General features: G+C 34.9%; 1 long non-coding RNA gene across 1 annotated transcript in view; it reads left to right on the forward strand.

The window, feature by feature from the left end:
• Window positions 1–26050, forward strand: part of LOC140625479 (uncharacterized) — an 84079-nt gene that overhangs the window by 22904 nt on the left and 35125 nt on the right. Inside the window, exon 2 of the long non-coding RNA XR_012024818.1 lies at window positions 6559–6627. This is a non-coding gene — a long non-coding RNA (uncharacterized lncRNA). The remainder of the gene's footprint in view (window positions 1–6558; window positions 6628–26050) is intronic.

A 26050-nucleotide genomic window follows, 5' to 3' on the forward strand; every position in this document is an offset into this window, starting at 1 on the left:
TGACAGAGTGTGATGAAGAGCCAGGAATTAGCACTGGGTGTAGCATGTGTCGGTGATGACCTTCAGAGCAGTGTCAGTGGGAGAGCAGGTGCAGAGTTTGAAGCAAGTTCTGAGCAGAATGCAAGGGGTCCAGAGAGGGTTGGTTGGTTGTTTATTAAGAGGAAAAGAGTCATTTTGCATTTTGCATGTTGATTACGAGGAGTAATGGAGAAGACAAAAATGAGGAGGAGCCAAAGGGAAATGCAGTCTAGTGCAGAAGTGGAGGGGCTCGATTGAATTTCAAAAATAGACCATTAATCTAAAATAAAGGAAGCAAGACTGCGTGGAGGTGAATAGATGCTGGTCTCCGGAGACTGTTGAAAATATATGAACTTTATTAAACATAATTCCTATGGCGTAGCCAAAGGGGAGGTTGCTTTTCAATCTCCTTCCTTTTATAGCCTCCGACTCCCTCTCTGATCGCATCTTGAAAGATCACTCCAAAGCTCATTAAAATGTTCACCTCCCACCTCCCTTATCTAAACACGTAGACACGTGGCCACGATGGATCTTGTTTCTGATCCCTTCTTTTTGTTAACACGGATTTTCTCTTCTGCCATGAACCTTACCTACCTTTCTTTCTCCATCCTCATTTCCTTATTCTATAATTATAACAACAACTTTCAAAGGGGCAGGTATAATTTAGAGTACAATCTTGCTCCGCTTTATTCCCAGCCTCCCTTGTTCCTAGCTAGCACTCAGTGAATATTGAGTCATCATTTCTGGGAAGCGTTCTTCTTTCACTACTACTTCCTTCCACTGTTTGGAAACTTCCTCAATTCCTTCAACTCTGCTTAAGTGTCACCTTTGATAATGACTACAGTGACTACCCATGTACTCCCTGTCCATTGTCCCCTTATTTCTCCCCTGATTCCCCGGATACTCTTTATCCAGTTTGTATCATGTTCGTATATACTATATTTGTTGCTTATTTATCATAATAATATACACATATTATATATTATAATAATAATTATATGCACATATAATATACACTGTTTATCTCCCCACCGTGATGCAAGCCTCACAAAGGCAGGGTCTCCTGTCTTTTGTTCATTGATGATTCCTTCAAGCCTAAAGCAGTGCTAGGCACAGTGTAGGGACTTAATAAAATAAGTAGTTGGATACATTTATAATTGCTATACATTTAAAAAATATTTTATTTAAATTCGATTTGCCAACATGTAGTATAACACCCAGTGCTCATCCCATTAAGTGCCCTCCTTAGTGCCTGTCACCCAGTTACCCCAACCACCCATCCACCTCCCCTTCTGCAATGCAAGCCTTTGTTTCTTGCCCAGATTTAGGAGTCTCTCATGGTTTGTTTCCATCTCTAACTTTTCCCCACTCAGTTTCCCTCCTTTCCCTTAAAGTCCCTTTTGCTATTTCTTATATTCCACATATAAGTGAAACTATATGATGATTGTCTTTCTCTGTATAATTGCTATACATTTATCACAGTAACCCCATTGTCAACTTTTCCAAATTTACTTAGGAAATTATATAAGCTCATCCTTTTCTGAGTATTTTAGCACTTAGTACATGTTTGATATTACTTTAAAGTAAAAAGCCATGGTCTTTAACATTTATTTAATTCAAGAAATACTTATTATACAGAAGTATTTATTGATCAAGTGCTGCTTGGTGTTTTGTGGCATATAATGTTGTACGGTGCTTGCTCCCTGCTGCCTCAGTTTATAGTCAGCTACTAACAAATGACAATGAAGAAAATATTTCCTGTCTGGTGACAGTTTTGATGGACTGGTAATGACTACTTAGAAAACTGTGCTGAGTCGAGATATCTGTCAATTAGGTCTGCTGTCTAGCCTCTTGTGAGTGGACTGTGGCCTCATGGGTGAAGGATGACAAGGGGTGACAAGGGGTGAAGGATGATTAGAAGTGTCCAGTAAAACAACCAGGGTGCAGTTGTGCCCGTATGGTCACAAAGTTGTTCCTTCATTAAAGTCCGTGAGCAACATAAGCCTCCAAGCCTCCATCTTACAGCTTTATGAGACTCAGAGGAGGGAGGCCAACTCATTCATGGTGACAGTCATTTTTGGAGATAGCCAGGCCTCGCTTTCATTTGTTTCTAGGAGAGTACTATCTCTTTACTAAATGGTAAGTTACGTGAAGTTAGGGATTGATTACCTTTATTTTGCTCAAAATTCCATTCTCAGAAACTAACATATAAGGGGTGCTTAATAATTATGTCAAATCAATAAAAAAATATTACTGATTATGCAGTAAATTTATATAATAGGATTTTAGGATAAAACCTCCCTATTTTTCACTGAGGAGCTGTTATTATAGATTTACTAAAGCATAAATAAGACGAATCTCCAAATGTAGAATTTGTAGAGGAAAAAAACTAAAAATACAACATGACTCTTAAACTCTCACCCATTTCAACATGTGGAAAAATGTGAGGATGGGAAATGAGAGGAAAATGATATTTCATGAGGGGTCTATCTCTTAGTAAATATGCGGTGTGAATACTCATGCCATGTGTTTGTATGGTAAGGGTTGTCTCTTTGAGGTCAGAAATATCATGGGGTGGGGAATCCTATGAGAAGGCTTGGAGAGAGTGGAAAATTCAGGAAAATGGTGAAGAGATCCCTCAATTTGAATCACTGGTTCTCCGCTCCACAAAGACCTGAAATCCCTGGTTGTTCCATAGCGTTTAGATGGAAGGCTCCAGCTGTCTCTATCTCTTCTTGGTCTATATCCAATCCTAGAAACACACATGAATATTTTGTTTCCCTAAAATTAGGACATGCACATGGTCCCCACTCAGTATCAATTTCCTGACTTTTTGAACAAAGTAATAAATCAACTATCTCATGGCCTCCATATTACTCAAGTAAAAATTAGTTCTTTTGTGTAAATAGCTTTAACAAAGGTGAAAGAATGACCTGTCTCTACATGAAAATATCATTGAGATTTGAAATGTTATTTTAACATTTGAATATGTAATTGATGAAATATATCTAGATAAGTTTGCATTAATTTGGCATTCCAGTAACCATAGGCATTATTTTGCCTGTTACTCTAAGAACACTTATGCCGAGATAGCGCTCTTCTCTTAGTTTAGTTAATCAGCGTTAACAAAGAGGAAGGAGGCATCACCGTCTGCCAGTGAATTGAGCATTAATCATTGACTGGATTTTATATTTTCTAACAAGTTGAATATAGCTTAGACACTCAGTGCAATAAGGAGCTTCCTGGAAATGTAGATTTATGATCTATAGATCATTTACCCTTAGACAATATATGATGTAGAAGATTGAACAACAATATAGTTACTCCAAAACTTAGTTTAAATTATTTTTTTACCAAATTATTAATGTAAGATAATTTTCATATAGCATGACTCTCACTTTAAAATTAAGGAAAAATTTGATTAATTGAAAACCTTGGCTATGTTAAAGTTTTACTGTATCTTCTTTCAAATTCACTTTTGATGTTAATTAGAAATTTAATCTTTAATTCTCATGCCTTTGTGATTATAACTATCCTCTTACATATTGATGTACATTCAATTTTTAAGATACAGAATTAAAAGATTATAAGCTGCAAAATATTATTCCTGTCATAAGAAACTCTTAATGAAGGGAGGAAAACCTCAAGTAATATATTATAGCTATTAGTTAATAAATTTATTATAAGCCAATCTTAAAATAAATAAAAGCTATTCTATATTTTTGTTAAATTTTTATACTTAATTATTTTATTTCTTGATTCATCATAATAATTTTAACTTTTGGGAATGTATTCAGTTTTTTTCCCTAAATATCATTTTTGGCATATCTTTGAAATGACTTATTTGAACTTCAAACACCAAACTTTGGCCATCAATTGATTAAAGAGAATACAGACCATGAAGTAAGTTAAATTATTCTGTCCCTTTATCCTCTATCCATCCATGTACTCCTTGTGATTTAGTTCTTCATAATGAGTCTCTGGAAGGATAAATTCCTGACACATGGCCTTTGTCTAACTGATGGCATATTTTCTACTACAGTAAACAACCTATTTGGCCCATTTACTCCTACAGAAAAGATTACATTATCCGGTGACTTTGGCATAACTTAGTGAATTTCCTAGGTGACCAGATAAAAAGCTTTTTTGTGTGCAAGGCAAAATACACTGAAATGCCAGGCAGTGCCTCATGCAAGCTACAAAATTGTTTAGATTCCAAGTTCAGAAAGCAAGCCATGGCATTTTAGTTCTGATTGGCCACTAAGTGCCTTCCAACTTCATATTCAACTTCTCTGAATCTTTTTTAATCTGAACAAGGACTGTAGAAGTTCATTCCACCTATTTGGTAATTTGCTATCAGCATCTTTAAAATTTCTCAGTTTTTGATATTTGATATATGTTTCCCTTTATTAATGATTTCACTGATTTCTACAGAGAAAACCTTTACCTTCAACGATCTTAGTGTTGGAGTTTCTTGATATTGAAAGAACTTGGCTGTTTGTTTTTTGTTTTGTTTTGGTAGGAACAGAGAATGAAAAATTACCAATGAATAAAACAGGACAAAATTATAATGCTCAATTCAGGCAGTTTAAAACATGTTGCTTCTATATATATATATTTTTTTATTTATTTATGATAGTCACAGAGAGAGAGAGAGAGAGAGAGGCAGAGACACAGGCAGAGGGAGAAGCAGGCTCCATGCACCAGGAGCCCGATGTGGGATTCGATCCCGGGTCTCCAGGATCGCGCCCTGGGCCAAAGGCCAAAGCGCCAAACCGCTGCGCCACCCAGGGATCCCTATATTTTTTTAAATATCAGATTTCACCCCGTATTTTTACCTGAATTTATGCTTACTTTGAGCCAAAATGAAACTGTGACTCCACTTACTGGTTAAGAGGTTGATCAGCCCTTCAAGAACTAAGAATTTGCGAAATTGAAGGTCAGAGTAGCACCAACTAAAAGAAGAAATAAGATAAATGTGAAAGATACAAGGTAGGTCAAGAAATAAATGAAAGAGTGGAAGTTTGATTTCTGTAAAATTTCTAACTCATTTTTAGAAGTTGGGCAGATATAAAATAGGTGCAGATAGGATCACCTTAAAAGTATCTCAATTAAAAGCTCTTAGGATCACTAAGACAATTTAATAATGAATACAATAGATGTCAAAAAATGAATTTTGCCAGCAGAACTTAGCTCAGAAGCTCAGAAATTGTGAATATGTCAAAAACACAATTTATGCTTCGGGTAAGTACTGTTGTTTCCATAAAAATGACATACCTTTGTTTAAGAGCGTAACAAAATTTCTCCTGAACAATGTAAAACATTTTCTTTTCTGTGAAGAAAATACAGATGTATAGAATAAAGGAATCAAAAGGTAGGGTTTTAAAATAATCCTTATTTTAGCAGGGTATGGTATAGTATCAAAGAAGAGGTGATAAAAGGTTAAAAAAGAAATATAAAATTTTAATAGAAACAGTCTCGTTAATATTACAAAGATAGGTATGATGCTAATAATCAAGCTAATTATCAGGTTAACCAATCCCTGCAGTTTAAGCAAATCTCTTAAAAGAAAAAATGTTATGCCTTTGTCATCAATGTGAAAATAGCTTCAGGAAGTCATTTCAAAGACTAAAATGCAATATTAAGATTCTAATTCCACTATTTATAAAAAGGAGGTCCTACTAAAATATGCACAGTGAAGGAATGGATACTGGTTACTGAGAAAAATCATGAAATAAAATTTAAATATTCACTTTAAAGTTACAAACACCTAACCAATATTCTTGCTAAGTGGTCACTCACCCAACATCGGAACATTTTCAATGGTTCTGTGTCCAAGACTGTTCATTTTATCTTGAAATGAATCTGAACGTTAGTAAGCTGAATTGCTGATTATTTTTTTAATCTGAAAAATATGAATTCCCTCAAGCAGCCTAACAACAATTCGTTGGTTTTAGATGAATTCCTATAAGTAGTTCAACACAAGAGTAGTGTTTAGACATGAGGTATCATGAGAAACAATGTAGGTCATGGAGGATCAAGAAGAAAAACTTGAATTTTCGATTTTATTTGATTCACAGATTATTAATTGTCATTTTAAAAATCCTCAAGGTTTTGAGCAAAACAACATTTAGCACCACCCTCGTGCCAGTGGTCCAGCTGTATCTGCATACTAGACAGATTGGGGGTGTGTCAGCAGTGTTTAATGTTCAGCTGTTCACTAGAGCCCCACTGCCAAGATGAAGAGTCGTCAGCTACACATGGCATCTCTGCACCATTTGCTAATATACCGAGGCAATAAGCAATAGCATGTTTGTACCCAGGGTTAGAACAAATACTTTTCACTATTTTAAATCCAGTTTATATGACTAACGCTAGATTTTATTATCAAAATTTTCATTCAAAGACTAAATGAATTATGTATCTCCATACACCCATAATGATATTGGTCACTATGCTTGTTTTTACGTAGGAATTTACATTTATTTTACAGAGGGATTGAAATTTACTATTTATTTTCCTTTATGTCTTCTATATTAGGTTGACTCAGTGATTCATGAGCTACTCTTATCCAGAGGAAAAAAAAATACAACGTGGATACCTTTAAATGTAAGCCATTCTTTTTTTGCCTATCCATTTGTTCCTATTCTAAAATAATCACTTTTGAGTTTTAGGTTTATGTGATATGATATCTTCAGAAGACAAACTTGAAATAACCTATTCTAAGTATATCCTAAGCATCCAGTGGGGAAGGTATTGTAGCATTAGAAATTGGGCAGTCTATAGAAGTATTTGTCCCATTCCTGAAAATAACTCTGTGAGATAGTAACTGTACCAAACCTCTCCCCAGCAAATTATAATAACCCCAATTTCAAATTTCTGGAATATACTATCTCTAATGACAAACTCTTTCCTTAATACAAGTTCAATAAAGGCTTTGTACCAAATTTCAATGTCTAGGTAGAAAGCTACTCATTTCGACTTTTAGGTAATACTTTAAAAAATATGTGCGTCAACCATCATAAGTAATTTTTTTTTTTTTTACTATTTCCATGTCTTCCATAATTTACCTATGAGAATTTTGCAGGCTAGAATAAGACTGTGCCCAATTTGAACTCAGGAAACACAGAAATTAAAACTATTTGTAATATTCCTAATAAATATAGAAGTGAAAGAATGGCTTTTGAAATATGGCTTTTTATAAAGTAAAAGAAATCCTACTTTTCTATCATTATCATTAAATTAATATTAAAAATATTCCAAAGGACCAAAAATGGTTGTTCCATCAGAAATTCATATTATTATCTAAACAGAAAGAGTCGTAAAAATATGCAGTTAAATATGAAGCCTATGTTCCATGTTTAGAAAATAAAAAGTTTCACAATTTTGTTTATTTCATAAATGAAGACAAGAGATAGAGGATAGTGACTAAGTAACTCTGGTAAATTTTCTCAACTGGGGAATATTTCAAGTTGTAATTTAACTCACTGAATCATGAAATGGCTCATATTGAAGTAACTGGAGTTTTGTTGATTAATGTGCTATGATTTGTATGGTAAGATGAAAAATTAATAGGGAGAGACGGACTGTTATAAGAGCTCAGCAAATCTAATCCAGTCACAAACATTAGATGAAACGATAGAATTAATCTAATGATGAATTATTTTACAACAGAATTGTATCTGTGTCTTTCAGATAAACCAATAAAAGTTTTTACATAACTGTGATACAAATGCTGTTTCACTAGGGTTTTTTTTTTTATTAGTTTGTTTGTTTTACAAAAGATAACTTGGATTTGCTATTGTAGCAAAGAATCTCTAAGGCTATTTCGTACCAGTCTATGATGCTCTGGTTTCTGTTCCATCCAAGTCTTCATGGTTGCGACTGACATGTAATTGAGTGTTGGACTCTTGGTTCCCATACTGGGTTTGGTGATGTGTGTGTGATCCTTTCAGTATACCTGAGATAAAATGTTATTTTTCTGTGCTCTGATTCATTGTTTTCAGAGTAGAACACCTGCAGTGGGGGGCAGTCAGGGCATCTATGGGTTTTGGAAACTACATTACATGGAAACATTAGTTTCTGTGAAAATTCATCATTTCATAGTTAAGGTCTGTGTAGATAGCTACAATTTTAATTCTTATATCTTATGGACCAACTCATATTTATATGCTACTGGTATTTGTGATATTTAAGAGAACTGCTTTTGAATTTGAGAGTAAGTGAAAATAAAGAAGAATGTTGTTATAGTTTAGATTGAAATAAAATATTGACTCACATAATTCTTTTCAAACCTTTGGTTTAGGCCAAGAGAGAGGCCGGGTTTGCTATTAAAACCCAAATGATTAGAAGATATATAATCTACTTATTCTGCTGTGTGTGTGCGCGCATGTGTAAACTGTATGTTTATATATTCAGGGCTTCTTTTGCTCAGTGATTAACAGAGGATACACTTTATCTCCATCTCATTGTGAGATGTCAAGATGAATCAGACAAAACTCTTTTTTCCTTCTTCCATACTACTAACCCAATATATATTTAAGTATGGGACTTTATAATTTATTGCAGACATTTCTGATCTTAATAAAGTAGCAAGTCTCCTATTTCAGACACAGAATTGTGATCCCTCTTTTTGAAAAAAAAAATTATATAAATAACAAAGCTAGTGATTGGATTGTTTTATCTTTTGGATGTACTGTGCTATATTAATCTTGAATTGTATTGCTGAAATCCCATTTCACTTTTATGTTTTCCTGGGTTATGTCATTGTTTTAGAGAGCTGAATAAATCTATATGGCTGGAGTGCATTCAGATCGGTGCTCCAGTATTACTCTTTTTTACCTTTTCTTGGCAATTTTCTCCTTTTATGATATATAGTACACATTTTGCTTTGGTTTGAAACTATTTGTGGAAGTATACCTTTCCTTCTCCCATCAAATAGTTGGGTAAAATGACTATTATCCCATTCTCCTGTGAAAAGTACCTGCCATTTACTTCACATTCTCCATTTATCTGTTAAGCTCTTTGCTTGTGGTTGATGACTAACAAAAAGCAAGAGGGGAAGTGACATTACCAAGATAGTAACATAGGCTCCTCCTGACTTGCTCTGCATCACAAGATGAACAAATAACAACTATTCAATAGCAAGATGCCACCGAGAGAACCCTGGGACATAGGAGTGAGGCTGAGGCATCCCTTTGCACTTCAGAGACCAAGACAAACTGCATTAGAAGGGAAAGAGAAGGGGCTACAGGTTGACTGCTTCGCCCCTCCCCCGGGACAATGGTGCATCATATGGAAAGACCTCTCCTGAGCCCCTGGTTCCTCCAGTGGGAGAACAGAACCCAGTAGGGATAGCTAGACCTGCCCAGCTTTGTGGGTTCCTTTGTGGGAACCCCTACTCTGACCTCACACCACAGGAATTACAGGGGGATCTGCAGGGCTCAACCACTGGGAATCTAACTGTGATAGAGTAGAGGAAAGTGGCTTACAACACCAGCAGCCACATCTTGGCAGATTGAATTCATAGCTGCTGTGCCCAAGTGGTAACCCCAGCCAGCAGCTCTGCTCATCTGTAGAACCATGGCGGGGGTTACACTATGACCAGGGAACTTGGCAGAATGGAAAACTGCCTGGTTCAGACCCTCAGACAAAAAAATGTTACTGGCCCTAGAGCCTGATTTGCCCATGCCTCGCCATGATGCTTAGTCCTAGTCCCACCCTCAGTAGAGAATGTCTTCCAGCCTAATCTGAGAGAAAGCCTGCAGAGCTGAGTGCCCCCAGAGCAAAGCCAGTTCTGGGAATAATGGAACATTGCCATGCTACACAGGCTGGGGATTAATTCACAGCCAAGGCTTAAGGTACCTCTCAACCACAGAACCTGTTTGGGAAACTGAGAGTAGCCTGGAGCAGCCCCTTTTCTTCCTGCTATGGCAAGGAATAGAATCACAGCCCCACTGCTGTGGGGAGTGTCTTCTGGTGCCATCAGACCAGAAACCCTGGAGACAATTTCCAGAAGCTGTGTAGCTTGGCAGCACTCTAACCAAGAGGCAGTTAGGTGGAGAACAGAACAAAGTCACTGGCCCTGTCAGATCAAGGAACTTGAGGTGTGAGTTGGCTTGAATTAAGACAGCAAAGAGTGCTACCAGCTTAGAACAACTTCTTCCACTATATCAGGGCAGGAAATATAATTCATAATCCTGTTTATTTCTGAATCCAGCTTCAGCCTATCTCACCAGGGAAGATAACTGAGAAAATAGGAAGCTGCATGGCCCATTCAACAGCCTAAAGTAGAGTGGCACTTGAATAAAGGGCATAGCCCATGGCTTCCCCATCTGCAAAGCAAAACAAATGGCATCATTTGCCCAATAAATTCAGTGCACGCTCTAACAATCACTCTCCAGGCCCTGAGTTCTTTCCTGCTATCCTGTCAGGGCAGGAAAGCTAATTTTTTTTTGCCCCGTTTATTACTGAATAGTTAAATATTCCTGACCATTTTTTAATCTAGGTACGTGCAGAACCCATCCTACAACCTCACTTATATAGGAAACCAAAACAGCAGTTTTATCCAACTGTTCTCAGTCAGTGGCACACATGCCCCTGTCCTTGTCCTCAAGCTCTAAGAGTTGCCTCACACCAAAATAGACAACAGTAAAATAGGCCCCGTCTGCTTAAGAGCATTAGTAGCAGATAACCTGAAACCCAGACTGAGCTAACTGGTGAACTGTCTCTGCCAAAGCAAATCTATAAAATTTGAGAAAGGAACCTGATGACTCAAACGCACAGATAGTAACAAGGATTCAGGGGTCATGAAAAATCCAGTAAATAGGACATTTCCAAAGGAAACCAATAAAATTCTAAAAACTAACCCTAAAAAAGTGGAGAGCTATGAAATATTGAAGAATTCAGAATAATCCTCTTAAGGAAGTATAATGAAGTATAAGAAAACATAGACAACTAACAAAATTAGGAAAATAATACATGAACATAATGAGAAGTATGACAAGGAAATAGCAACCATCAAAAAAACAAACAAACAAACAAAAAACAAAAACAGTAGTTCTATTTAAAAAAAAACCAGTAGTTCTAGAATTGAAAATATAATAACTGAACTGAAGAATTCAGCGGAGAGATTAAAAAATAGACTAAACCATGCATAAGGTGGAATCACTAATATGGAAAATGGGACATTAGAAATTAGAGGGGCAAAAAAAAAAAAAAAAAGAGTAGGAAAACCCTACAGGAATTATGGGACACAATGAAAAGAAACAATATTTGCATTGTCGGAATTTCTGAAGGAAAAAAAAGAAAAAGGGACAGAAAATATACTGAAAGTAATAATGGCTGAAAACTTTCCAAACCTGGGGGAAGAAGTGAAGGTCCAGATCTGTGAGGCCTAAAGGATCCCAAGTAGGTTGAATCAAAATAGGGCTACTCCAAAATACATAATAGTTAAATCGTCAAAAATCAAAACCGAAGAAGCTTCAGAGCAGCAAGAGAAAAGACAGAAATTACAGTAAAAGTCACCCCCATAAAAGGCATCCACTTTTGGTAGATCACTCAACAGAAACTTTTCAGGGCAGAAGAGAATGGGACGACATATTCAAAACATTGAAAGAAAATAACTATCAACCAAATGTTCTATGCCAGGTAAAGTCCTTCAGAAAAAAAAAAAAAAAAAAAAAAAGAGGGGGATAAAGACTTTGCTGAACAAACAAAAGCTGAGGAAGTTCATTACTATTAGATATGCCTTACAAGAAATAATAAAGGGATATCTTTAGAAGTAAAACAATGCTAATTAACATTGTAAAAAACATTAAAAAGTAGCACAGGACTAGTAATGATAAATACATATTCATTGTTAGATTGTGCAGTATGGCAATAATGGTGCATAATTCATTTATAACCCTAGTGAAAAAGTTAAAAAAACATAGTAAAAATAACCATAAATACAATAATTTGTTATTGGTAACACAATATAAAAAACATGCAAATTATAACAGCAACAATCTAAATGTAGGGGGGAGGAAAAGTAAAAATATACATTTTATGAATTCTATTGAAATTAAATTGTTATCAGTTTAAAATAGGGTATTACAAGTTTAAGATATTTTATTTAAGCCTCATGGTAAACACAAGGGAAAATGTAATTACACAAAAGAATACATTAAATACATTAAATACATTAAAGCATACTGACACCAAAAGACATCAAAACACATAAAAAGGTAGCAGGATAGGGTGCCTGGATGATGCAGTCATTTGGTCATCTGACACATGGTTTTGGTTCATGTGTTGATTTTAGGATTCTGGGGTTGAGTTCTAAGTCAGGCTTTGAGTTCAGAGTGGAGTCTGCTTGGCATTCTCTCTTCCTCTCCCTCTGCCCCTCCTACTCATGCTCTCAATCTCTCTCTCTCAAATAAAAAAACAAATCTTAAAAAAAAAAAAGGTAGAAGGATAGGAAACAATAAAGAATCTTAAATAACCAAGTAAACAATTAACAAAATGGCAATAGTAAGTACCTACTTATTGGTAGTTACTTTTAAGGTAAACAGATTAAATTCTCTAATCAAAATGAATGAAGGACTAAAATAAAAACAAAAACAAAAAACAAAATCCAAAAATATAATACCTACAAGAGAATCACTTTAGCTTTTTAAAGATAGACACAGGAGCACCTGGGTGATGCAATTGGTTAACTATCTGACTCTTTCAGCTCAGGTCATGATCTCAGGGTCTTGAGATTGAGCCTGCCTCAGGCTCCATGCTCAGTGCTCAGTGGGGAGTCTGCTTGAGATTCTCTTCCTCTTTCTCTGATCCCCCTACCCACTGTGAACGCACACTCTCTCTCTCAAATAATCTCTTAAAACATGCATTACTTATAAAAAAAAACAAAGTTAGACAAAGACTGGGTGAAGTCATTGAAAAAGACATTTCAAGCAAATTGTAACAATAAAAATAACAGAGGTAGGTATACTTATGTCTGACAAAATAGACTTTAAAGTAAAAATGGCTAAAAAGAGACAAGGTAATTATATAATGATAAAGGAGTTGATACATCAAGATGATATAACAATTGTGCCCAATGTTAGAATACATAAATTTATAAAGCAAAAAACTAACAGAGCTGAAGGAGAAATAAACATTAATGTAATAATAGCGGAGATGTTAATCCTCCACTCTCAAGAACGGATAGGTCATTGAGACAAAGAATAAGGAAACAGCAGATTTGAACAATGCTATAGACCAAATGAACCAAACCAACATATACTGAACTTCTATCCAACAACAATAGAATGCACATTCTTTTCAAGGCACAGAGAACATTTTCTAGGATAGACCATATTCTAGGCTATAAAACAAGTATAGGCAAATTCAAGAAGACTGAAATCATATATCAGATATCCTCTCTGACAACAATGGCATCAAACTAGAAATTAGTAACAGGAGGGAAAGTGGACAATTTATAAACACATGGAACTTAAATAACAGTCTCCCAACCAACCACGAATCAAAGAAATTAAAGGGGAAAAAAAGGTTTCTTGAGGCAAAACAGAATGGAAAAATAACATATCAGAATTGTGAGACATAGCAAGAACAGTTCTAAAAGGGAAATTGATAGCAATAAATATCTACAGTAATAAGATCTCAAATAACGTAACTCTACATCTGCAGAAAGTAGAAAAAGAAGAAAAAACAGATCTTAGAGTTAGCTGAAGAAAAGAATAATAAAGGTCAGAGCAGAAATAAATGAAATAGAAAAACTATGGAAAGAATTAATCAAACAAAGAGGCATTCTTTGAAAAGATAGACAAAAATGACAAACTCTTAGCTAGCCAGAGGATGACTTAGTGTATCCTAAAAAAACATTGAAATGCTGTGGTAATACAAAAGCTTTCATTACACCCGTGCTATAATTATAGTTCTTTAGATTTAATTCAATGCAATCATAATAATTAGATGTTATTGACTAAATTTGTCATTTGCAATTCGAGATAGATATTAATGCAATGACCAACTTTACTACATATTTGAACAGGTTTCAGTGTAACATCTGTAGCAAATAAAGACAAAATATAATTTACCTATAAGGTTTAGAGTTGAGCTTCATTTTAAAATTATTTCCTCATGAGACCAAGTAAATTGAGAGTTTGTTAAATATTTAGGTATAAATGTGGTCAGAATTTCATTCTTCACATTATGAAAAAATGCATTAAAAATGTATGCATACCTGAGCATGTATAGTATGATTTTAATTTCTCTCTCTCTCTCTCTCTCTCTCTTTTTTTTTTTTTGAGAAAGAGAGAGAGAGTGCACTCATGGGTGGGGGTTGGTGCAGAGGGAAAGGTAAAGAGAAAATCTTAAGCAGGCTCCATGACCAGCACAAAGCTTGATGCAGAGCTTGATCTCATGATCCTGAGATCACGCCCTGAGCCAAAATAAAAAAATCAGGTGCCTAATTGGTGACTGAGCCACCCAGGCACCCCTATAGTATGATTTTAAAAAGAAGAAGAAATATCCTAAAAATTCCAAGAGAAGGTAGGGGGAAAAAAAGAAGGGAAGGGAAAGGGAGGGAGGAAGAGAAAAAGGAAGGAAAGAAAAAACTTAAAGGAAAGAAAAGTAGAAAAGAAGAAGTGAGGAAAGAAAGATTTAAAAGACTGAACAAATGAAGGAGGAAAGGAAGAAAGAATGCTCTATTTTAGGTTCTTTCATTAAAGTTATAATATTTAGTTGTGCAAAGTAACCCTGATTTTCTTATTTTTACATTTGGGAAACAGTAATTTGAGAGGGGCAATCAAGATTATAATTCTTTTTTTAAAAAGATTTTATTTATTTATTCATGAGAGCCACACAGAGAGAGGCAGAGACACAGGCAGAGGGAGAAGCAGGCTCCATGCAGGGAGCCCAATGTGGGACTGGATCCCGGTACTCCAGGATCATGCCCTGGGCCAAAGGCAGGCTTCTAACCTCTGAGCCACCCAGGCATCTCAAAATTATAATTCTAACCCACTATGGAGTTGACATTATTTCTCTCTCTAATATAAAGTTTAATAAATACTATCTTTTCTTCAGTGTGTCTCTTAGTGAGAAAAAGATCAAAATGCCAAGGTAAAATGTGCACTAAATCACCTGAAAATGTTGAAAACAATGCCCTGCCCTCACCTACAGGTCAAGATTAAACGAATCTTAATTAAACTCAATCATAGCAAGATGAATATAGAAGTTTTCATACAGACATGAGTTTGTATTAGAAGCAAAGTCTGTTTGGTGTCCCTGTCTTAAATCCTATTTTCTACCCTTCAGTAGGTCTTCTCTGACCTCTACCTCTGTCTAGCCCCATGACCATGCTTGTACCATAGTTGTAGTGTTAAAGAAGCTGGGCTCAGGACAATCATAGTCCTTCTCTTATTCTCTTTAGGTGGGGAGGGGTTATGCCAGGATAGTAAGAGATGGAGGGTTACAGTATAGACATGATATAGACCTATATTTATCTCCCCACTTAATCTATAATGTAGTGCTTATGTGAATGGCCATTGAGCATGTGCAGTGAAGACGACTGCAGTATAGAAAACCCTTCCCCTTTCACACGATTTTGAATTTTCAAAATAATTTCCTGAGAAAAAGTTTAAAGCTTTTAATGACTCTTAAAAAACAGCAAAGAGAAACGAGTCTCATTTGGAGGAACATGATAAATTGATATAAAGAATATTTGGGGCGTTTGTGGATAGATTTCCTGAAGGGGAGTTACTTCGCCAAAGAGGGAAGACTGGAGAGTGCTGCTTTCTGATCTCAAGTGTAGATCAAATAGGTTCCAACAGGATCCCTTGGAGAGTTTGAGATGTTCTGTGCTTTAGGAGACATCATAGACTTGGGTCTGACTCCCTGCTAAGGATGATAAGGAGAACGGACAGAAGGCTGGGCAAGGAGGGCAGAGCTATTGACTGCATGTGGGGAGAGAAATGGCCTGGGGCTATAGTAAATCTTGGCAAAGAGATCTCCTAAAGGGTGAAGAATCTTGAACGAGGAGAGTTTAGAATAGAGTGGATAACCATATCCAGGAAAACATGAGGATGATAGGAGACCTTAGGAGAGTAGCCTGCCCCAGCCATGTGAGAACTTTCATGTCCCATCTCTAGCAGCTCCCTTCCTTTCCCCTACCATGGATCCAAACCACAGCTCGGATAGGTGGTGAATACAAAATGGAATTTGAAAGATAAAGAAGCCAAACCCAGTCTCTTGTCCCAAAGTAGGTCGCTAGCCAACTTTTGGCCATTGCAGGCACAAGGTGGGTGGCTTTCCACTGGATAAAGTTGATTGATATCTTGGACTGAGCCATTTTAAATGCTGATTTCCTTGTTACTGTCCGTCTTATAGAGGTCATAGACCTGTGTATTGTTTGAGAGTACACATAAAATAATCCTGGAGCTTGAAGAACTTTAGTCGCAGGGGGAAAGCTTTTTCCATTGAGTGAATTACAAATGGGCAGTAGAGATAAAATAAAACTGTACTTCGATGAGGTCCCACACATGTTTATTCATTACAACAGGTACTCTAATATTCCTAAAGGTAAAATTTTATTAGTCAAATACTGTGCCATTCTACGAGTGATTCAAATAACTCAACATATCTGTGTTTTTCAAATGATTTAGATATTGAGATAGATGAGAGCGATTTGCCCAGCATGTTATAGACATTGTCTAAATTGGCTGTGTGTCCCTGGTTACCACTGCATAAGAGCTGAGTTTGTGCCTCCCTCCATTTTTATCACTGATAGGCTTTTTAGTTTGTTAGTTTGTTTTAGTTTTTTTTTTTTTTTTAACTTTTATGCCTCCCGTGGACACCTAACCAAGATTTTTTGACTCTGCCTTCATCTTAACATAGGCCAGGGCTCCCTTGCTTTTCAGGTTTCATATTTCTCTCCTCCTCTTTGAATATATCTATGCCTCATTAATTTAAAATTGCTCTACCTTTTATATCCAGTAGTAAAAATTAACCTGAAATACTAGGAGATTAGTCAACCTATAAGGAGATATTTAAAAGGCAGGCATGAGTTCTTCCAAGTAATTTCCAAAAGAAGACAGCCTAGGTCCTCAAGTAGTTATACCACATTAAAGAGTTATAAATGGTTATATCTTCTTTACCTTATAATATGTATGATAAATGTTTGTATGTTTTATGGATGCCCACAGACACACACACACACACACACACGCACATATATGTACATTTCAGAGGTTTCAATATCCTATGCTATATGTTCAAAATGTTGATTACTGGGAAAAGCATTGATAAGAACAGACCTCCTATGTGACATTTATTGTAATCTTTTGCAAGATACAGACTATTATGCCAGATAGTGTTTTGGATTTCACAATAAAATATTTTCTCATTTGAAACATTTAAAGTGAGTAGAACATAGCCTTAAAAATTCAGATCCTATATGGTGTGAAGGGAAAAAAAAGTCTAATTCACAATTTTTGAAGTAATTTTTTAAAGAATTGAGAAAACATCTTTTAGAATATATAAACAAAAAGTCTTCTTATGCTAGGGAAGTATATCCACACAGAAGTGATTTGCTCAACACATTTTTTAAAACTCTGTACAGATAGACGACTTTTTATCTTCACAGGAATGTTAAAATATATTACTGGAAATTCTCTTACTGTGTAAGTAGGAAATTTACTAAACAAGAATAAAAACATATTTTACTGAACGTGGGTCCCATGTGACTGTCATATAAATTGGGGTTAAAAAAAACTCAGTGGGGTATTTCATAAACATTACTGTAACTACCTAAGTACATTTCAAATGAAAATGAGAAGGAATATTCCTTTAAAAGGTTATCCTGTTATTTACAGTGCTTTGTAATATCTCAATTATTAATCCCTTTAATTCCCTTTTTAAGATGAAACAAGCACTTAAAAACATACAAACAAATCTGTGTATTTCTTTCTTTTTTTTGTAAATCTGTGTATTTCTTAATTTGTTTTTATAGAAAACAAAAAAATGCATATTTAGTAGGAAGAACAAATTAGTATATAAAATTAAATTACAGAAACTGGGAGACTGAATTGCAGGACTGTTTTTTCAGGCTTTTCATTTTTATTTTCCTCCTTTGTTCCCCACATCCTGTAATATACACTGGGCCTTCAGTCAATGAGGCTTAGAAGGGATTTCTTAGATGAAAAAGAGATCTACGCATTAGCTTTAATTTTATCTCTAGTGCTCACTGATCCACAGAACAAATATTAACTCCTCTGGAGATGCCAAGCATATGAAAAGAAAGCCCTCCTAAATTACATTATGTACTCACACAGTTTTTAATAAGACTGTGTGAAAAATTAGAAACACATCACATTACAGAATGATAGGCATATTTAGACTAGTTTTCTTAGGAGAATCTCTTTTTTTAAAGTTGTTTTGGATGTTCGAATTTTAGTTACTGCTCCCAGAATTCACATGCAAAGTTTAAATTTGACCAAACATTACATGCACAGAACAGCATTTATTTGGTGCAAATATTTCTGCAATTACTATTTTCTGGCATCAAACAACAAAAATTGTAAAAATCAACCATTTTGGCTTTCTGCCTTCATGGATTGCAAATATTTTGTGCAAATGTTCATACACAGAGAGATTAGAAGAATGCGTTTTTGTATTTGATTTTAGTTAAAATTTGTACTACTTTATTAAAACTGATATAAGCACTAGATGAGTATTGAACTTTCTGAATGTTTGTAGTCTTACTGCTTATCTTTTTATGCACCAGACTTCTGAAAAAAGAAATATTGAGTGGAATGACATAAAGATGGAGTTAAAAGCTGTATTTATTTAGTGTTAAAATTTTAGAGGTGATCAGCTACTTTGTACTCATTTTAAATTATCACAGGCATCAGACATTTTAATAATTGATGTCATTTATTCATTACATCATAATATTTGTTAAGTCCTCATTCCAACAGACACAACCTTACAGGTACAAAAGTAGCCACAACATGTAGTCTCAGCTTAATGTTGCTGACAGAGGGTTTGTACTCAGTGGTTGTAGTCCATTTTGATACTTGTTGCCATAAGGAGAGCAGAAGATGCTGTATGGACGTATTGAAGATATTATATAGACATGTTGGCATATAGAGCAAGTATCTGCAGGTCTCACTGAAAAGTTCATTTTTACTTTGGATATTTTGACTGATGTGGACATTTCTACTTTGGGTATATCCATTACATCTGTGCTTTCTCTCTTGTAATCTCGAGAAATAACTAAAAAAATATATTGAATTTTGTGGAATAGTGGTTATAATCCTAAATCCTTATTTAACATTGTGATTTAAAAAAAAAATGTCTATACTTAAGAGTCTATGCTAAGCTGGTTCACTAACATCAGTTAGCAGGTTCATATAAAGTTAGAAAAAAAGGACTATGTGTATTTCTTGCTAATAAGAAAGCACAATCTGATGGATTCAGTGAGAACTGAGACTCTCTGAAGAGGAAGTAAAAATGCCAAATCTCTAAATAGTTTGAGTAAATATGAATTTTAGGCATGCTACTTTGGAGTTGGAATATACTATTTGGTCATTGGCTGTGCCAGCCTGTAAATGTCAACATCTTCTAATACAGGTTTTAGAAGAATATTATCACAATTGTTTCAATAATTCATTTTAAATTTCTATATATCATGATTTTAAAGCATTTTGTAAAAATAGTTAAAGATAGGAAAATGATGAGCAATACAATTATATAATAAGACCTAACATTTACTGATTATTTCTACCTTGTGCTTAGCACTACTTTAAGCACTCTAGATCACTAACTCATCTAATTGTCAGGACAGTCCTGCAAAGAAGGACATATAGAATTACATTCTCATTTTAGAAATGAGGAAACTGAGGCATAGCATACTTAAATATCCTTTACAATGTCACATAGCTAGTAGGTGATGAAGTTAAATTGAACCCAGGTAGTCTGGCTTCAGAGGCTGTACTTCCTAACCAAACTACATCTAATTTGTCTCATAAGAATATGTAAATTTTCCCAGTATATTACTTTATGTTACAATACAGTCTTATTTTTTGCTACATTTAACATTACCTTAGCCCACTAAAAAAAATTGCAATTACAAATATCAATAAATAAATGATAAAATACCAAATCAAAGTGAAGGTTAAAGGATTAAAGGGAATGTGAATACCTGAATTCAATGAACCAAATATACTTACTCAGTATTCTATTTTTGCTTACCTTTGTATAATTAATTTTTTAATTTTAAAAAAATATTTATTTATTTTAGGGAGGGAGTGAGAGCTTGTGCCTGTACACCCAAGTGAGAGTGGAGGTAGGGGCAGAGGAAGAGAGAGAATCTCAAGCAGACTCCCCACTGAGCATGGAGCATGGAGCATGGAGCCAAGATGAGCTTGATGCAAGGCTTTAGGCTGGACTCCACCTTATGATCCTGAGATCCTGACCTGAGCTGAAACCAAGAGGCAGATGCTTAACCAACTGAGTCACCCAGGAGCCCCATGCAGATTTTAAAAACCAATTTATTAAAGGATTTGTGGTGAAAGCATTAATTATGGTCAGCAGTACACTGCTTTTCTAAGCCAATGTGGGCCTATATTGAAAAATCTTACATAGTACAGCATCTCTCTAACTGGACTGACATACCCATTTATTTATTAGTAGGAATCTGTTCCTAAACAAATTGGGTTATAACCCAATTAATTATAATCATAATTTAATTTAATGATTTTTATTAAATTTCTTATTTTCCATTTCTGATTAATCTATAGCTTTTACACTATGGTTATTGACATCATTCAAAATTGTGCTCTGCATTCCTTATAGTTTACATACCAATCCTATTTTTATTATTCCATAATCTACAGTATGGCAGACTTTGAATAGTATGTTTCCCTTTTGCTAAGTATATCCATACTATTTGAGTTGTGCAGGTATAATCCGATTTTTTCATAATTTCTAGGATTCATGTACCATAGTTACACTTTTTAAATTGATTGCAAGATATGTCAATGAGTTAACAAATATCACTGCACTGAAACTAGACATTGTAAAACCCCTTGTCCATGTCTAATGTATCTCACTACCAAAGACTCAGTTTGCTACCCACAATCCTGAATATTGGCTAGGCCTTCCCTCTGTATTTAAGGTGTAGAAATTTTAGGGATTATCCAGTAAAGAGCATTGGGCAAGCAATGAACAATTACGTACAAAATTCGTCTTCTAATTTCTGGTCTAAAAGATGAATTTTTAAATAGATTTTGTCTCAAAAACACTGGGAGAAAAGGATAAAGAAAGGAAACATTTGGAACAAGATATAAAGAAGTAGAAATTCCTGGACTTTCAGATTCAGTAATATGAAAATGCACACTTAACTTTTTAAATTTCCTATGCTTTAAGCCTATCAGCAGCTCATTTAATCACTCTTGCTAGAGAATGTGCATTTTAGTTCTTGTTCCTAATGCTTTTGTGCTTGTGATTATAAGCATGTAAAATTAATAAGTCAAGCTTTCAGCGCGGCTCTTTCATGGTGGTTAGAGCTCTCTTCTTTTACATGCACTGTATTTAGCCCAGAGAACTAACTAAAAATACAAACAGACCTCTCTGCACCTTGCTGTCCTATAGGTCTCTATTCACCTTCTCGATTGAAAACCTCCTTCTAGATACACATTATGTTTTATTACTATGCCATGTCCAGCTCCTATCTGTTTATGGCTTAGTTCAGTAGGGCAAGCAGTGCTATTATCCATGCTACTAAATCTAGCAGAAACCTATTGTGTGATCTAAATCTAAAATCTCACTTCCGGGGCACCTAGTTAAGCATCTGACTCGTGGTTTCCGTTCAGGTCATGCTCTCCTGCATTCTGAGATAGAGCTCTATATAGGGTCTGCACTCAGCGGGGAATCTGTTTGAAGCTTCTTTCCATCTGCCCCTCCTCCCACAGGCTCTCTCTCTCTCTCTCTCTCAAACAAATAAAATAGATCTCTAAAAAATAAAATCTTACTTCCTACTACTCTGTTTTCATACTATATATATGTTTAAGAAATATGTTTAAGAATGATTGCAATACTATTATTGCAAACCTTTCAAGGTATTATGGCCGAAGAATCCAGACGAAATAATGAAAGCATATTCATGGTCACAAGCTGATGTGAATCCAATATTATTGCTGTTTAGAATTTAAGTTTGATACAAGATAATCAATTTCTGAAATATGAATGTTGTAAAAAAAAGAAAATACCTAAGGCTTTTACTAGCTATTTAGTAGGAAAAAAGAGAATGAGGAAAGATCATTAAAGGAAAAAACATCAGAAAGAAAAGAAAGAAAAATAAAAGAATGAGAGAAAGGAAACAAAATGGTATATGTTCAAAATGCTAATGGATCATCGATTTTATTGTCAACTAAAAGTCCCTCCAAAGTGTCTAATAATTACTAGAATTGAGATAATGTAGTATCTTACTGGTTGTGTGTCTTTTCTAGTTAATAAAGGAAGGTATCCATGAGTTATGTTTTCATGTAGATGGAAAGGAACAAATTTTTTACACATTTTCCCCTTCAAAATATTATGAAATTGCTAATTATATGGAAAACAATATTTTAAGACTTTAACGATTAGTTTATTAAAAAAAAATAGGTTGCCCCTATCATGTTTCTTATAGGGCAACTATTTATATTAAGTGAAATTTCCTCTGAAAAATGGAATTCCTTAAGATGTTTTGGAAGAGATTATATTTCTGTCATCTTAAAAAGTCATGTCAGTCATTTGGTTAAGGTTAAATTTATCTTATTGACTTAATTTTGCAAGCAAAGTGTTATCGATTATGTGTTAATAAAGATGGATAGAATCTTCAACTGGGCCACATTGTATTCTTTAATAGGATACTACCATTAGTCCTTTGTGGTATATTCCATGTGTCAAATTGAACATGATTTTAACAAAATAGTTAAGAGGGATAAAGGAAGACGGGCGGGCGGGCGGGAGGTTAAGTAGCTTGTTCCTGTTCTGGCAGTTCCTCCTGATTGAGATGTAGAATTTGATTGCTACTCTTTGAGAAAGGGCAAGATATAATTACTAACATTGATTATTATGTTCTCTTTCAACCCTACACCTCATGAAAAGTAAGAGAACTGAAATAAATTTACCACAACTGATTTGACCCATAATCTTAAAGATGGTTATCTTGAGAGCTTTTTGTTCCACTAGGGGGCAATTTCATATTAGACATTTAGTATTTCTCACTCCCAATAAAGAAAATTCTTAGATGTCAGCCTGGAATTATTGACAGGCAAAGTGAATTTTGAAAGAGTAAAATCTGATGTCTGGCATTAAAGTCAGCCTTAAATACATTTCAGTATTACGCAGTCTTTTCGAGCCAAGAGGGATAGGAAAGGTAGCATCTGTTGAAATGTTCTAGGATGAGATTGCTTTTTAGAGGCAGGAGGGAGAAGATAATTTTGTCATGAAGAGAAGGGGACTTAATAAAGGCAAAGCCTTTTGAGGGTGGCTGTGTTTGTATTACTTTGAACCATGCTTTAATTTTAGAAGCCTGTAATACAGAGTCAGAAAAAGGCCTAAGGGTATTTTTATGGTAGCATATTTTCTTATATAAGTGATAACACTAGTTGATCTATTTGTTTGATTCTAACACATTTCTTTATGAAACTGGCTTTTTTTTTTTTTTGAACAATAGCAATACCTCAGTAAGCTCAATGCATTTTTTCCAGAGGAAAAGAAAAAGAAGTTTCACAATTTTAAGCACTGTTTTATTATGAATCAAGTTGCTTTCAAAAACCCATGGAGTGCATTCAACCTGCTTCTGTTATTTGCTTTGCATTTAGTAACAGCAGGCCTGTGGAGTCTTTCTTACATTGAAACCCCAGCTTCTCAAGCCACTGTTTATCTTGGCTAAGCCTTAAAAAGCAACTCCCTCTTTAGGATCATAGAATTTCACCACTGTTCTCAAAATCTCACTACCAATTGCCTGATCCTTTATATTATGGGGACACAGCTTCAGTTGTAGGGAATCAAGAGGCTTTCCTTTAAGAAAGAAAAAGAAAAAAAAAAAAACAGATTCACATGCAAACATGAACGCACGTGCGTAAATGGACACACATCCACATATATTACAAGGAAGGAAAGTTACATAATCATAAATTCTTTGTACGTCCACTTACAGCACAATAAAATATTTGCCGTCAATTCTCTTCATTTTTAGTGACAAAGCAAGTTCAAATGAACTCATTTCAATCAATTTATTTAAATATAATTATCCTGCTTTTTTCTTTTCTTTTTTTTTTTTAATTTTCATTTATTCATGATAGTCACAGAGAGAGAGAGAGAGAGGCAGAGACACAGGCAGAGGGAGAAGCAGGCTCCATGCACCGGGAGCCCGATGTGGGATTCGATCCCGGGTCTCCAGGATCGTGCCCTGGGCCAAAGGCAGGCGCCAAACCGCTGCGCCACCCAGGGATCCCTCCTGCTTTTTTCTTATCTATAAAATTGCTTTTTTATAACCCTGAAATAATTATCTGTAAAATTAGTGTTATCTGACAGTCTACACTGGCGTACTTTTTAAAACTTATATAACTAAGCAGAATTGCCAATAAAATGATAACTTTCAGGTACTTATTTTTAGTTAAATGCTATTTAGTTAATGCTATTAAAAATGTACTTATTTTTAGTTAAATGCTATTTTTAGTTAAATGCTAAATAGCAATTGCTAGATTGTTTATTACTGTTTGATAGAGTGATAGATTAATAGATTACTTATCATGGGAAATGTTTATGGAAGCACGATTAAATTATTATATGTTTATTTGGGTCATTTTATAGAGAAAATTATACTTGAAGCATTGTTTGCACTAGGATATATATAAAATACAAAGAATAATTTTTTGTGGGATGAAAGCAACCTAGAAAAACTGGTTGAACTTGCTTACCAATTTACTGGGGAATGTTTGTCTTAGATTGTAGGACATCAGGGAATCTGTCAATTACTTTCGTTGGCAACAAGGTCATTAGTAAGTAGATCTGTGTGATCTCATTTGGCTCCTCTGAACAAAGTGTCTACCTAAGAGTGTGAGAACGAAATAGATGCAAAATCGTGATTATGAATGCAATTTATGTCTATTCCAAAAAAAAATTCAAAAATAAGTGAAAGCACAAAAGAGAAAATGGATAGCCATTATTTATTTTAGAAAAGATATGCCATTGTATAACTTCTTTTATGAATGCAAATGACTATAAAAGAAACACTCTACATAAATCTGCTTACTAGAGTGGTGAAATTTTGATGATCTCCTCTAAGCTAAGTCTTTGACATCAATACTTCAATTCACTTCCAATTAAAATTCAGTAGACCACAGTGCAATTATTAGTAAAATGTTGAAAGACATTGTGAGGATTAAATTAAAATAATATGTGTGAAATAGCCTTATAAACAAAGGTATTACTATTATTATTAAGCTCCTTGGAGGTTAAAGCCATGGCTAATTAACCTATAAGTACCCAGAACTTTATGCGGGTGCTGGCAAATAGCACGCATTCTGAGTTTGCTGCTGGAACATGCTGAGGATTTTAGTGGAGAGCTCCAATGATGTAAATGATAACGTTAAAAGTGTTATGGAGCCTAGAATTGGGACCTTCAACAGAAAACCCTTAGGTTTGTGCATTGACAAGTAGTGTGGAATTGAGTAGACACATAAAAAAATGTGATAAATACTCAGTATTTGCACTGGCATAGATCAAAAGTCTAAAATCTGAAGACATATGAAAAACATTTTTACTGTTTGGATATGGTTAAGAAACAGAGGTATTGAGGTTAATGGTAAAGATATTCTAAGAAAGCAGACACATGCTAAAGACTGCCAAGCATTGATGTATTGGGGATGTCAAGGACACAGCCAACTTTGAAGAATTGGGCAGTGAAAGTATCTGTCCTTCTTATATTATTGGCTAAGGACCTCCTAAAATTCAATCAGGGAAAATACAGTAAGAATGCTTTGCTTGGGTGATC

The sequence above is a fragment of the Canis lupus genome, chromosome 36, assembly GCF_048164855.1.
Source record: "Canis lupus baileyi chromosome 36, mCanLup2.hap1, whole genome shotgun sequence".
NCBI lineage: Eukaryota > Metazoa > Chordata > Mammalia > Carnivora > Canidae > Canis > Canis lupus.